We start from the raw sequence: 15,257 nt of genomic DNA on the forward strand, positions 1-15,257 counted from the left end.
TGTGCCCCGGGCATGTGCTGACCAACTGGTAGGTGTCTTCACTGACATTTTCAACATATCCCTGATTGAGTCAGTAATACCAACATGCTTCAAGTAGACCACCATAGTCCCTGTGCCCAAGAACACAAAGGCAACCTGCCTAACTGACAACAGACCCGTAGCACTCACGTCCGTAGCCATTAAGTGCTTTGAAAGGCTGGTAATGGCTCACATCAACACCATTATCCCAGAAACACTAGACCCACTCCAATTTGCATACCGCCCAAACAGATCCACAGATGATGCAATCTCTATTGCACTCCACACTGCCCTTTCCCACCTGGACAAAAGGAACACCTATGTGCGACTGCTGTTCATTGACTACAGCTCAGCGTTCAACACCATAGTACCCTCAAAGCTCATCACCAAGCTAAGGATCATGGGACTAAACACCTCCCTCTGCAACTAGATCCTGGACATCCTGACAGGCCGCCCCCAGTTGGTGAGGGTAGGTAGCAACACATCTGCCACGCTGACCCTCAACACTGGAGCTCCCCAGGAGTGCGTGCTCAGTCTTCTCCTGTGCTCTCTGTTCACCCACGACTGCATGGCCAGGCACAACTCCAACACCATCATTAAGTTTGCTGACAACACAACAGTGGAAGGCCTGATCACTGACAACGACGAGAGCCCATAGGGAGGAGGTCAGAGACCTGGCCGGGTGGTGCCAGAATAACAACCTATCCCTCAACGTAACCAAGACTAAGAAGATGATTGTGGACTACAGGGAAAGGAGCACCGAGCACATCCCCATTCTCATTGACGGGGCTGTAGTGGAGCAGGTCGAGAGCTTCAAATTCCGTGTCCATATCAACAAACTAGATTGGTCCAAACACACCAAGACAGTCGTGAAGAGGGCACGACAAAGCCTATTCCCCATCAGGAAACTAAAAAGATTTGCCATGGGTCCTGAGATCCTCAAAAGGTTCTACAGCTGCAACATCGAGAGCATCCTGACCGGTTGCATCACTGCCTGGTATGGCAATTGCTCGGCCTCCGACCGCAAGGCACTTCAGAGGGTAGTGTGTACGGCCCAGTACATCACTGGGGCAAAGCTGCCTGCCATCCAGGACCTCTACACCAGGCGGTATCAGAGGAAGGCCCTAAAAATTGTCAAAGACCCCAGCCACCCCAGTGCCGAGTCTAGGACAAAATGGCTTCTCAACAGTTACCATCAAGCCATAAGACTCCTAAACAGGTAACCAAATGGTTGCCCGGACTGTTTGCATTGTGCACCCCCCCAACCCCTCTTTTATGCTGCTGCTAGTATCTGTTTATCGTATATGCATAGTCACTTTAACTACAGTGCCTTGCGAAAGTATTCGGCACCCTTGAACTTTGCGACCTTTTGCCACATTTCAGGCTTCAAACATAAAGATATAGAACTGTATTTTTTTGTGAAGAATCAACAACAAGTGGGACACAATCATGAAGTGGAACGACATTTATTGGATATTTCAAACTTTTTTAACAAATCAAAAACTGAAAAATTGGGCGTGCAAAATTATTCAGCCCCTTTACTTTCAGTGCAGCAAACTCTCTCCAGAAGTTCAGTGAGGATCTCTGAATGATCCAATGTTGACCTAAATGACTAATGATGATAAATACAATCCACCTGTGTGTAATCAAGTCTCCGTATAAATGCACCTGCACTGTGATAGTCTCAGAGGTCCGTTAAAAGCGCAGAGAGCATCATGAAGAACAAGGAACACACCAGGCAGGTCCGAGATACTGTTGTGAAGAAGTTTAAAGCCGGATTCTGATACAAAAAGATTTCCCAAGCTTTAAACATCCCAAGGAGCACTGTGCAAGCGATAATATTGAAATGGAAGGAGTATCAGACCACTGCAAATCTACCAAGACCTGGCCGTCCCTCTAAACTTTCAGCTCATACAAGGAGAAGACTGATCAGAGATGCAGCCAAGAGGCCCATGATCACTCTAGATGAACTGCAGAGATCTACAGCTGAGGTGGGAGACTCTGTCCATAGGACAACAATCAGTCGTATATTGCACAAATCTGGCCTTTATGGAAGAGTGGCAAGAAGAAAGCCATTTCTTAAAGATATCCATAAAAAGTGTTGTTTAAAGTTTGCCACAAGCCACCTGGGAGACACACCAAACATGTGGAAGAAGGTGCTCTGGTCAGATGAAACCAGAATTGAACTTTTTGGCAACAATGCAAAATGTTATGTTTGGCGTAAAAGCAACACAGCTCATCACCCTGACCACACCATCCCCACTGTCAAACATGGTGGTGGCAGCATCATGGTTTGGGCCTGCTTTTCTTCAGCAGGGACAGGGAAGATGGTTAAAATTGATGGGAAGATGGATGGAGCCAAATACAGGACCATTCTGGAAGAAAACCTGATGGAGTCTGCAAAAGACCTGAGACTGAGACGGAGCTTTGTCTTCCAACAAGACAATGATCCAAAACATAAAGCAAAATCTACAATGGAATGGTTCAAAAATAAACATATCCAGGTGTTAGAATGGCCAAGTCAAAGTCCAGACCTGAATCCAATCGAGAATCTGTGGAAAGAACTGAAAACTGCTGTTCACAAATGCTCTCCATCCAACCTCACTGAGCTCGAGCAATTTTGCAAGGAGGAATGGGAAACAATTTCAGTCTCTCGATGTGCAAAACTGATAGAGACATACCCCAAGCGACTTACAGCTGTAATCGCAGTAAAAGGTGGCGCTACAAAGTATTAACTTAAGGGGGCTGAATCATTTTGCACGCCCAATTTTTCAGTTTTTGATTTGTTAAAAAGGTTTGAAATATCCAATAAATGTCGTTCCACTTCATGATTGTGTCCCACTTCTTGTTGATTCTTCACAAAAAAATACAGTTCTATATCTTTATGTTTGAAGCCTGAAATGTGGCAAAGGGTCGCAAAGTTCAAGGGTGCCGAATACTTTCGCAAGGCACTGTATACATTCATGTACATACTAACTAAATTGGCCCAACCAACCAGTGCTCCCGCACATTGGCTAACCGGGCTGTCTTCATTGTGCCCCACCACCCGCCAAACCCTCTTCTTACGCTTCTGCTACTCTCTGTTCATCATATATGCATAGTCACTTTAACGATACCTACATGTACATACTACCTCAATAAACCTGACTAACAGGTGTCTGTATACAGCCCTGCTACTCTTTTTTCAAATGTCTTTTTACTGTTGTTTTATTTCTTTACTTACCGACACATACACTCACACATACCTTTTTTTCTGCACCATTGGTTAGAGCCTGTAAGTAAGCATTTCACTGTAAGGTCTACACTGGTTGTATTCGGCGCACGTGACAAATAAACTTTGATTTGATTTGAGAGAGAGAATATTCACTATTATAGACTTTGGTCATAATCTAAGCTTTGTCAACCAATATGTTTTTATGTGAGGCTGCCTGTAAATTATAGTGTAACTAGCTAACAGTAGCGTTAAGAGTGTCGATGTGGCGATGATATCTAGTTAACGTTGAATTTAATGTAGTTTGCTATCTGTGCCAGGCTATAACAGAGACAGATGATGTAACATCATGCACATATCTTTTCATACTCAAGTACTTTCATTCTGTAGGCCATTGCAAAACAATTATCAGTAACGTTAGGTCATGTGTAGAAAAGGTGACAGTGTTGATCACAATGTCATTGTATTATCCTCAATTTCTCAACTGTAGGCTAGGTAACGACTAACATTAGCTGGATATATGGAAATTTTTCAAGAGAGGCCGTGCAGCTCTGCCAAAGGCCAATCCGGTGAGAAATTAAGATTTTACCAGTTCAAACTAAAAATGTAAACTTAAATTGATTAATCACCTATTAAGCATTGAGTTAATGTAAATATGAGTTTAATAACAATACATGTCAAAACAAAGCAGACAATAATGAGGGAAAGAAGCTGGAGGCTGACAGGGCTGAGGGAGCATGTCTGAGTAGATGTTTAAGCTTTCAGTTAAATTTGTACAGCATATGGCAGCTTATGTCTTACTGTTGTTAGGCATAAATAAATGATGTTCATGATATCTTAAAGGGTAATGCAGAAAGAGAGGCTTCTGTGCAAGGCAGATATCAACATATGAGCTGTATAAGTGAGAGAGCAAGCATGCCCAGAGAGAGAGGGACAACAAAACAGATCCAGAGAGGGAGGGACAACAAAACAGATCCAGAGAAGGAGGGACAACAAAACAGATCCAGAGAGGGAGGGACAACAAAACAGATCCAGAGAGGGAGGGACAACAAAACAGATCCAGAGAGGGAGGGACAACAAAACAGATCCAGAGAGGGAGGGACAACAAAACAGATCCAGAGAAGGAGGGACAGCAAAACAGATCCAGAGAGGGAGGGACAACAAAACAGATCCAGAGAAGGGACAACAAAACAGATCCAGAGACAACAAAACAGATCCAGAGAGGAGGGACAACAAAACAGATCCAGAGAGGGAGGGACAACAAAACAGATCCAGAGAGGGAGGGACAACAAAACAGATCCAGAGAGAGAGGAACAACAAAACAGATCCAGAGAGAGAGGGACAACAAAACAGATCCAGGGAGGGACAACAAAACAGATCCAGAGAAAGAAAGCAATCAAGCAGCTGCAGCAACTCCTTTCAGAAACAAGTGTGAATTAGGTGACAAAGACACTGGGCCCAGACAAATGAAGCTGAATAGCTACCCACACAAAAGTTTTGGTACATAGAAAAGGGCATTTCAGCCCTGCAGGTTTGAGAAATACAATTGGGTAGAGTACTCTGTCCATGAAAATGTAGCTTTCTGCTTTCCATGTAGAGTTTTGGGCAAAAACATTAAATGTGATTTTTTTGTCAGTAAAAATGCAAAAATGTGAAAAAATCTTTGTTTTTCTTCGGTAAACATGAGATGGCACAAACACAGAGACAGTGTTGTGGCATGGCAAATCTACCAGGCAACTAGCAGTCATGGGAATGTTGCTCAGATTTTAACATTGGCCAATGCTAGTGATATCGCAGAGAGAAGGGAGTTATTGCAGAGAGAATGGAGTATCTGAGGAGAATTATTCCGATCACCTCAATGTTAGGAAGACAGGGACTCTCTTTCCGTGCCAATGATGAATCTAGTAAAACCACAAATAGAGGGATCTTTCTTGAATGTATGGAGCTTTTGAAGAAGTTTCACCCTTTCCTGCAAAGGTACAATACTCCATCAAATGGGACGTCTCTGTCCAGAATCTAAGAATGACATGATCGAATGCTGTGCTCAAGATATTACGGACACCATAGTCTCTGAGATGTCAAAGTCTGGAATGTATGCCATTAAGGAGGATGAGGCCATGGATGGGCAGTCTGAACAGATGGCTCTGTGTGTCAGGTATGTGACAGAGGGGACAGTCAAGGAGCGTTTACGAGGACTAGCAGAAATCAAGTCACTTGATGCCCAATCGATAGCAAATGAGTTGCAACAGCAGCTCCAAATGAGAGAGGTAGCAGGCCTAAAGTGCGTTGCACAGACCTATCCTGGGGGAGTATGCCCAACCCCCCTAAAAGAGGCTTAGCCCCACTAAGGTTTTGGCCGGTAGGGATATCCTTGCCACATCCGAGGACACCACCTGTCCGGGGGTGTCCTCGGATGGGGCCACAGTGTCTCCTGACCCCTCCTGTCTCAGCCTCCAGTATTTATGCTGCTGTAGTTTATGTGTCGGGGGGCTAGGGTCAGTTTGTTATATCTGGAGTACTTCTCCTGTCCTATTCGGTGTCCTGTGTGAATTTAAGTGTACTCTCTCTAATTCTCTCTTTCTCTCTTTCGGAGGACCTGAGCCCTAGGACCATGCCTCAGGACTACCTGACACGATGACTCCTTGCTGTCCCCAGTCCACCTGGCCGTGCTGCTGCTCCAGTTTCAACTGTTCTTCCTTATTATTATTGGACCATGCTGGTCATTTATGAACATTTGAACATCTTGGCCATGTTCTGTTATAATCTCCACCCGGCACAGCCAGAAGAGGACTGGCCACCCCACATAGCCTGGTTCCTCTCTAGGTTTGTTCCTAGGTTTTGGCCTTTCTAGGGAGTTTTGTGCTTCTACACCTGCGTTGCTTGCTGTTTGGGGTTTTAGGATGGGTTTCTGTACAGCACTTTGAGATATCAGCTGATGTACAAAGGGCTATATAAATAAATTTGATTTGATTTGATTTGATGATCGCGCACCAGTGACTCCTGTGGCGGGCCGGGCGCAGTGCGCGCTAACCAAGGTTGCCAGGTGCACTGTGTTTCCTCCGACACATTGGTGCGGCTGGCTTCCGGGTTGGATGTGCGCTGTGTTAAGAAGCAGTGCAGCTTGGTTGGGTTGTGTATCGGAGGAAGCATGACTTTCAACCTTCGTCTCTCCCGAGCCCGTACGGGAGTTGTAGCGATGAGACAAGATAGTAGCGACTAAACAATTGGATACCATGAAATTGGGGAGAAAAAGGGGTAAAAATTCAACAACAAAAAACAAGACCATGTTACCTGACCGGAAAAACTCAAGGCCCAACAGAACACAGTATAGGACTTCCACTTAGAGTGCCTGCTACGGCTGTTTGAAGGAGAGGACCAAAGCGCAGTATGGTGAGCGTACATACTTCTTCATTATAAGATGTCGCCAACAAAACAATAAACATCAAACCGAAACCGTGACGCCAATGAAGCAACTATACATGGACAATTACAGGTGGGAAAAAGGCTACCTAAGTAGACAGCTTTCTCTGATTGAGAACCACACCAGGCCAAACACACAGAAATACAAATCATAGAAAAAGGGACATAGAATGCCCACCCAAATCACACCCTGACCAAACCAAAATAGAGACATATAAAGCTCTCTATGGGCGTGACAGTGCCATTTATTCATATTCTGCTTTCTGGCTTTCATTTTCGTCCAGACCAGCTTTGATGATTACTTGTGCATGCCTTCATGACCATCCATCCTATTGGTCTGAATTGCTATTCGGGCATGTAGGGGAAATTCTGAGGGATTGGGCCTACGGCTATCTTCTGACCCAATTAGGCCACATTAACATCTCCCTTATTTACATTACATGCCAATGATGTGAATATGAATGAGGACATGCTGTATAACAGAAAACAAGTGAGCTATAGATCTGGAGATCTACAGTCTATGATAGAGATGTCTCTACTGTAGAATAAACTATACATCTAGGATAAACAACACAATGTAGGTGTGCATACTGATTGTGCAATCACCTCACTAATATAGTCCACAGTATTAGCTATAGGTGATATTATCACCAGTCTGCCAATGTGAGCACTTTGTCCAGTCATGACTCTCCGGGTTAGCCTTTTTTTCATAATGAATTTTGTTCTGGAGGCAGCTCTGCAGTGTTCTCTTGCTGGCACAGGCACAAAGTCATAAAATCTGGTTTTAAACCTAACCCTAACCACACTGTTAACCCTAATGCTTAACCCTAACCTTAAATTAAGACCAAAAAGCTCATGTTTGCTTTCATTATTTTTTACAATATAGCCATTTTTTTCAGCAGGCAGCTGGCTATCTGCAAAGGTTTTGCCTACAGGACAAGACTCATAACAATAAATGTAAACCTGTATGAGAGGAAGGGTAAACACAGTATAAAAACTATGCCAAGTTCAGTAAGCAAACACAGACAATTGCAGATATAAATGTCATGAACAGAGGTTTCTTTTTCTTTTCTTCTTTTTACCTTTATTTGACGAGGCAAGTCAGTTAAGAACAAATTCTTATTTACAATGACAGCCTAGGAACAGTGAGTTAACTGCCTTGTTCAGGGGCAGAAGGACACTTTTTACCTTGTCAGCTCGGAGATTTGATCTAGCAACCCTTCGGTTCCTTGCCCAACACTTTAACCACTAGGCTACCTGTCGCCCCTGGGTGACTTGATTCCTTATACAGAGACATGGTTGTTCTACATAACCTACTTCTAAACGTGCCACAACACAGTTGTGCCTTGCTGAACATGCCCCTGGCTTCCCACTCTCAGGTTTCTCCCCAAACATTCACCTTGACAAGGTAAAATCCACTCCTCTGAAAAGGGTTCCTCCAAACAGCAAACAGTGGAGTTGAAACATAGATGAGACTAAAACAGCTAAGGTTACAGAATCACCCGTTTACAGGTCGTGGAAACAGGGCTGACATAGAGACAAGTATTAGGATTACTACATAAGCTGTATGCAAACACAGTGACAAGGGCCCATTGCTCAGATCTGGCTGGTGAAAGGGGAAGGGATTTTCGTATAGGAGGAGCAGGGCCAGAGAGTGTGTCCTCTGTTGACTCTGACACATAGAGGGATTTATAAGCAAAATCCAAATGAACAACTGCATGGAAATGTCATCAGTCAAAGTAAGGTGTAAGTGAGTCCATTCACAAAAAAACACAAAAGTAGAAGTAGGCATACTGTAAATGTTATCTTATTTAAATAATACAACGCCCAGTTCATACAGTATATAATGTCAATATATTAAAATACAACAAATGAATGTAATCAAGGACATATTCTAGGGTGTCTAATCAAAAGCACATATTTTGACCAATAGTTAAAATAATAAACCCAGCAAAAAAAGAAACTGTCTTTCAAAGATAACTCATAAAAATCCAAATAACTACACAGATCTTCACTGTAAAGGGTATAAACACTGCTTCCCATGCTCGTTCAATGAACCATAAACATTTAATGAACATGCACCTGTGGAATAGTCATTAAGAAATAAACAGCTTACAAACAGTAGGCAATTAAGGTCACAGTTATGAAAACTTAGGACACTAAAGTGGCCTTCCTACTGACTCTGAAAAACACCAAAAGAAAGATGCCCAGGTTCCCTGCTCATCTGCATGAATTTGCCTTAGGCATGCTGCAAGGAGGCAAGAGGACTGCAGATGTGGCCAGGGCAATAAATTGCAAGGTCCGTACTGTGAGACTTCTAAGACAGCGCTACAGGGAGACAGGACGGACAGCTGACCGTCCTCGCAGTGGCAGACCACGTATAACAACACCTGCACAGGATCAGTACATCCGAACATCACACCTGCGGGACAGGTACAGGATGTCAACAACATCTGCCCGAGTTACACCAGGAACGCCCAATCCCTCCATAAGTGCTCAGACTGTCCGCAATAGGCTGAGAGAGGCTGGACTGAGGGCTTGTAGGCCTGTTGTAAGGCAGGTCCTCACCAGACATCACCGGCAACAACGTCGTCTATGGGCACAAACCCACCGGACCAGACAGGAATGGCAAAAAGTGCTCTTCACTGACGAGTCGCGGTTTTGTCGCACCAGGGGTGATGGTCGGATTTGAGTTTATTGTCGAAGGAATGAGCGTTACCCCGAGGCCTGTACTCTGGAGGAGGATCGATTTGGAGGAGGAGGGTCTGTTATGGTCTGGGACGGTCTGTCACGGCATCATCGGACTGAGCTTGTTGTCATGGCTGGCAATCTCAATGCTGTGCGTTAACTTCTTGAGGTACAGGGGGCAGCATTTTCACTTTTGGATAAATGGCGTGCCCAATTTCAACTTCCTGCTACTCATGCCAAGAATATAAGATATGCATATTATTAGTAGATTTGGACAGAAAACACTCGGAAGTTTCTAAAATGTTTGAATCATGTCTGTGAGTATAACAGAACTTATGTAGCAGGTAAAACCCCGAGGACAAACCGTTCAGAATTTGTTTTGTCTCTGTCTGTTCAGTGAGTTCTCATTGGGAAACGATATTTCTTAGGCAATTGTTTTCAGTTCCTTCCGCTTCCACTCGTTGTCAAACAGTCTTTGGAATTTGGGAGAGGTTATTCCTTTGTGCAATGAAGAAGTACGGCCATCTAGGAACTGGGTAACACTGTTGAGAGTTGAGCAAGACTTGAAAAGTGGCGTTGGTTTGTTGTCTTCCTGTACTGAACACAGATAGACCCGTCTTCAATTTGATCGATTATTAACGTTTAAAAATCCCTTAAGTTGTATTACAAAAGTAGTTTGAAATGTTTTGGCGAAGTTTACAGGCAACTTTTGTCAGGATTTGGCCAGGGTTGTTCCGGTTTTTGGTCACTAGATGCCCCCATTGTGCTTTTTGACCTTTTGCTTTCCCTTGATCCCCATTATTATTTGCACCTGTGCCTCGTTTCTCCTGATTGTATTTAAACCCTTAGTTTCCCTCAGTTCTTTGCTCTGTGTTTGTATGTTAGCACCCAGCCCTAGTATTCTGTGAACTCTTGTTGATCCCGGTGGACGCTCTTGTGGAATTCTGTTTTTTGTTCTTGTTTATTTATTTTTGAGTATCTTTTGAGGCTTTTTATGCTATACCTACCACCTTGTGGATTTACCTTTTTGTCTTGGAGGATTACCTTGTGGATTACCTTGTTCTTGTGGAATTCCTTTTGAGGTTGTGGAGTTACATGTTTTCCTGAAGGACTTCACTTTTTACTTTATTAAATACACCGTCTCAAGTACTGCTGTGTCTGCCTCATCTTCTGGGTTCTGCCGACTATTCGTGGCTCAGTTGGTTAAGTGACTGTTTCTCACTCCGGAGACCCGGGTTTGTAACCGGGTCCTGACAACTTTTGAGATATTTTGTAGTGACGTTGCGCAAATTGGAATCTGTTTTTTGTCTGGATCAAACGGGCCAAATAAATGGACATTGTGGATATACAGTGGGGCAAAAAATTATTTACTCAGCCACCAATTGTGCAAGTGCTCCCACTAAAATTGATGAGAGAGGCCTGTAATTTTCATCATAGGTACACTTCAACTATGACAGACAAAATGAGAAAAAAAATCCAGAAAATCACATTGTAGGATTTTTAATGAATTTATTTGCAAATTATGGTGGAAAATAAGTATTTGGTCACTAACAAAAGTTTATCTCAATACTTTGTTATATACCCTTTGTTGGCAATGACAGAGGTCAAACGTTTTCTGTAAGTCTTCACAAGGTTTTCACACACTGTTGCTGGTATTTTGGTCCATTCCTCCATGCCGATCTCCTCTAGAGCAGTGATGTTTTGGGGCTGTTGCTGGGCAACACAGACTTTCAACTCCCTCCAAAGATTTTCTATGGGGTTGAGATCTGGAGACTGGCTAGGCCACTCCAGGACCTTGAAATGCTTCTTATGAAGCCACTCCTTCGTTGCCCGGGCGGTGTGTTTGGAATCATTGTCATGCTGAAAGACCCAGCCATGTTTCATCTTCAATGCCTTTGCTGATGGAAGGAGGTTTACACTCAAAATCTCACAATACATGACCCCATTCATTCTTTCCTATACACGGATCAGTCGTCCTGGTCCCTTTGCAGAAAAACTGCCCCAAAGCATGATGTTTCCACCGTCATGCTTCACAGTAGTTATGGTGTTCTTTGGATGCAACTCAGTATTCTTTGTCCTCCAAACAAGACAAGTTGAGTTTTTACCAAAAAGTTATATTTTGGTTTCATCTGACCATATGACATTCTCCCAATCTTCTTCTGGATCATCCAAATCTTCTCTAGCAAACTTCAGATGGGCCTGGACATGTACTGGCATAAGCAGGGGGACACGTCTGGCACTGCAGGATTTGAGTCCCTGGTGGCGTAGTGTGTTACTGATGGTAGGCTTTGTTACTTTGGTCCCAGCTCTCTGCAGGTCATTCACTAGGTTCCCCCTTGTGGTTCTGGGATTTTTGCTCACCGTTCTTGTGATCATTTTGACCCCACGGGGTGAGATCTTGCGTGGAGCCCCAGATCGAGGGAGATTATCAGTGGTCTTGTATGTCTTCTATTTCCTAATAATTGCTCCCACAGTTGATTTCTTCAAACCAAGCTGCTTACTTATTGCAGATTCAGTCTTCCCAGCCTGGTGCAGGTCTACAATTTTGTTTCTGGTGTCCTTGGCCATAGTGGAGTTTGGAGTGTGACTGTTTGAGGTTGTGGACAGGTGTCTTTTATACCGATAACAAGTTCAAACCGGTGCCTGAAGCTGAAAATGTCCCAGTTCAGTGACCTGCATACTCACCAGATATGTCACCTATTGAGCATGTTTGGGATGTTCTGGATCGACATGTAAGACTGCGCTGTTTTTGTTGTATCACAGGGCACAACTGTAAAAGAGACTGTCTCAGTTGTTTCCCCTGTTTAACTAAAGGTTAATCATGTGTTCCAGTTCATGCCAATATCCAGCAACTTACAGCGGGGAGTGGGCCAACATTCCACAGGCCACAATCAACAGCTTGATCAATTCAATGTGAAGGAGAAGTGATGTGCTGAATGAGGCAAATAGTGATCACACCAGATACTGACTGGTTTTCTTATCCACTTCCATACCTTTTTTAAAGGTATCTTTGACCAACAGATGCATATCTGTATTCTCAGTCATGTGAAATCCATAGATTAGGGCCTAATGAATTTCTTTGAAATGACTGACATCCTAATATGAACTGTAACTCAGTAAACACTTGTTGCATGTTGTGTTTGTATTGTTGTTCAGTGTAATACATTACCCTGTACACAATGCTTATACAGCAATTCATGATTGCAGAGGACAATTCTTATATGTATATAAAGTAGCATGATACATACTATTCTCAGAACACATACCACTGCAGATCTGTACATGAATACAGACATAGACTCGCACACACACGTATGCACGCATATATATATATATATATATATATATATATATATATATATATATATATATATATATATATATATATATATATATATATACACATGCAGGGCAGGAATGCACCCAGAGCTCAGATAAGAGTGTGTTATCTGGAGACCAATGACGTGAAATATGTCCATGAAGAACCAGTTCTCTGTTGTCTTTGTTGCAGTATGTCAGCACTGGTTAGAGGGTGTCACCACTTTCTCTGCTGTGGACCTGAACAAATACGTTCAGTTCAAAGTGAGGCCCAGATCAAACTCAAGAAAACAAGGACCTTCCACATAGGATATACAGTTGAAGTTGGAGGTTTACTTACAGTTAGGTTGGAGTCATTAAAACTCATTTTTCAACCACTCCACAAATGTCTTGTGAAACAACTATAGCTTTGGTAAGTCGGTTAGGATATCTACTTTGTGCATGACACAAGTCATTTTTCCAACAATTGTTTACAGACAGATTATTTTACTTATAATTCACTGTATCACAATTTCAGTGGGTCAGAAGTTTACATACAATAAGTCGACTTTGCCTTTAAACAGCTTGGAAAATTCCAGAAAATTATGCCATGGCTTTAGAAGCTTCTGTTAGGCTAATTGACATCATTTGATGTCAATTGGAGGTGTACCTGTGGATGTATTTCAAGGCCTACCTTCAAACCCAGTGCCTCTTTGCTTGACATGATGGGAAAATCAAAAGAAATCAGCCAAGACCTCAGAAAAAAATATAGACCTCCACAAGTCTGGTTCATCCTTTGGAGCAATTTCCAAATTGCGAAGGTACCACATTCATCTGTACAAACAATAGTACATAAGTATAAACACCATGGCACCATGCAGCCGTCATACCGCTCAGCAAGGAGACGCGCTCTGTCTCCTAGAGATGAACGTACTTTGGTGCAAAAAGTGCAAATCTTTATTTTATTTTTATTTAACTAGGCAAGTCAGTTAAGAACAAATTCTTATTTTCAATGACGGCCTAGGAACAGTGGGTTAACTGCCTGGTCAGGGGCAGAACGACAGCAAAGGATCTTGTGAAGTTTTACTGTGGATATAGATACTTGTAACTGTTTCCTCCAGCATCAAGTCCTATATTGACATAACCTGAAAGCCCACTCAGCAAGGAGAAAGCCACTGCTTCAAAACCGCCATAAAAAAGCCAGAATGCGGTTTGCAACTGCATATGGGGACAAAGATCGTACTTTTTGGAGAATTGTCCTCTGGTCTGGTGAAACAAAAAATTTAACTGTTTGGCCATAATAATAGGTAAGCAGCTTGGTTTGAAGAAACCAACTGTGGGAGCAATTATCAGGAAATGGAAGACATACAAGACCACTGATAATCTCCCTCGATCTGGGGCTCCACGCAAGATCTCACCCCGTGGGGTCAAAATGATCACAAGAACGGTGAGCAAAAATCCCAGAACCACACGGGGGGACCTAGTGAATGACCTGCAGAGAGCTGGGACCAAAGTAACAAAGCCTACCATCAGTAACACACTACGCTGCCAGGGACTCAAATCCTGCAGTGCCAGACGTGCCCCAATGCTTAAGCCAGTACATGTCCAGGCCCGTCTGAAGCTTGCTAGAGAGCATTTCGATGATCCAGAAGAAGATTGGGAGAATGTAATATGGTCAGATGAAACCAAAATATAACTTTTTGGTAAAAACTCAACTCGTCGTGTTTGGAGGACAAAGAATGCTGAGTTGCATCCAAAGAACACCATAACTACTGTGAAGCATGGGGGTGGAAACCTCATGCTTTGGGGCTGTTTTTCTGTAAAGGGACCAGGACGACTGATCCGTGTAAAGGAAAGAATGAATGGGGCCATGTATCGTGAGATTTTGAGTGAAAACCTTCCATCAGCAAGGGCATTGAAGATGAAACGTGGCTGGGACTTTCAGCATGACAATGATCCCAAACACACCGCCCGGGCAACGAAGGAGTGGCTTTGTAAGAAGCATTTCAAGGTCCTGGAGTGGCCTAGTCAGTCTCCAGATCTCAACCCCATAGAAAATCTTTGGAGGGAGTTGAAAGTCCGTGTTGCCCAGCAACAGCCCCAAAACATCACTGCTCTAGAGGAGATCTGCATGGAGGAATGGGCCAAAATACCAGCAACAGTGTGTGAAAACCTTGTGTAAACTTGCAGAAAACATTTGACCTCTGTCATTGCCAACAAAGGGTATATAACAAAGTATTGAGATAAACTTTTGTTATGGACCAAATACTTATTTTCCACCATAATTTGCAAATAAATTCATAAAAAATCCTACAATGTGATTTTCTGGAATTTTTCCCCTCATTTTGTCTGTCATAGTTGAAGTGTACCTATGATGAAAATTACTGGCCTCTCTCATCTTTTTAAGTGGGAGAACTTGCACAATTGGTGGCTGACTAAATACTTTTTTGCCCCACTGTATGTGTGCCGCCATGTTTGTTGACATTATACAATGCATTCTGGGTGTCACGTAAACATCTGTCAGAACAAAGATGTTATAACAAAATGAGGTGAGAGATGGTAAACTCATCTTTCGAGTAAACGTCCGGAAGTGAATGACCCCACAAACCCTGCAACAGGCATA

The sequence above is a fragment of the Oncorhynchus masou genome, chromosome 22 (assembly GCF_036934945.1).
Source record: "Oncorhynchus masou masou isolate Uvic2021 chromosome 22, UVic_Omas_1.1, whole genome shotgun sequence".
NCBI lineage: Eukaryota > Metazoa > Chordata > Actinopteri > Salmoniformes > Salmonidae > Oncorhynchus > Oncorhynchus masou.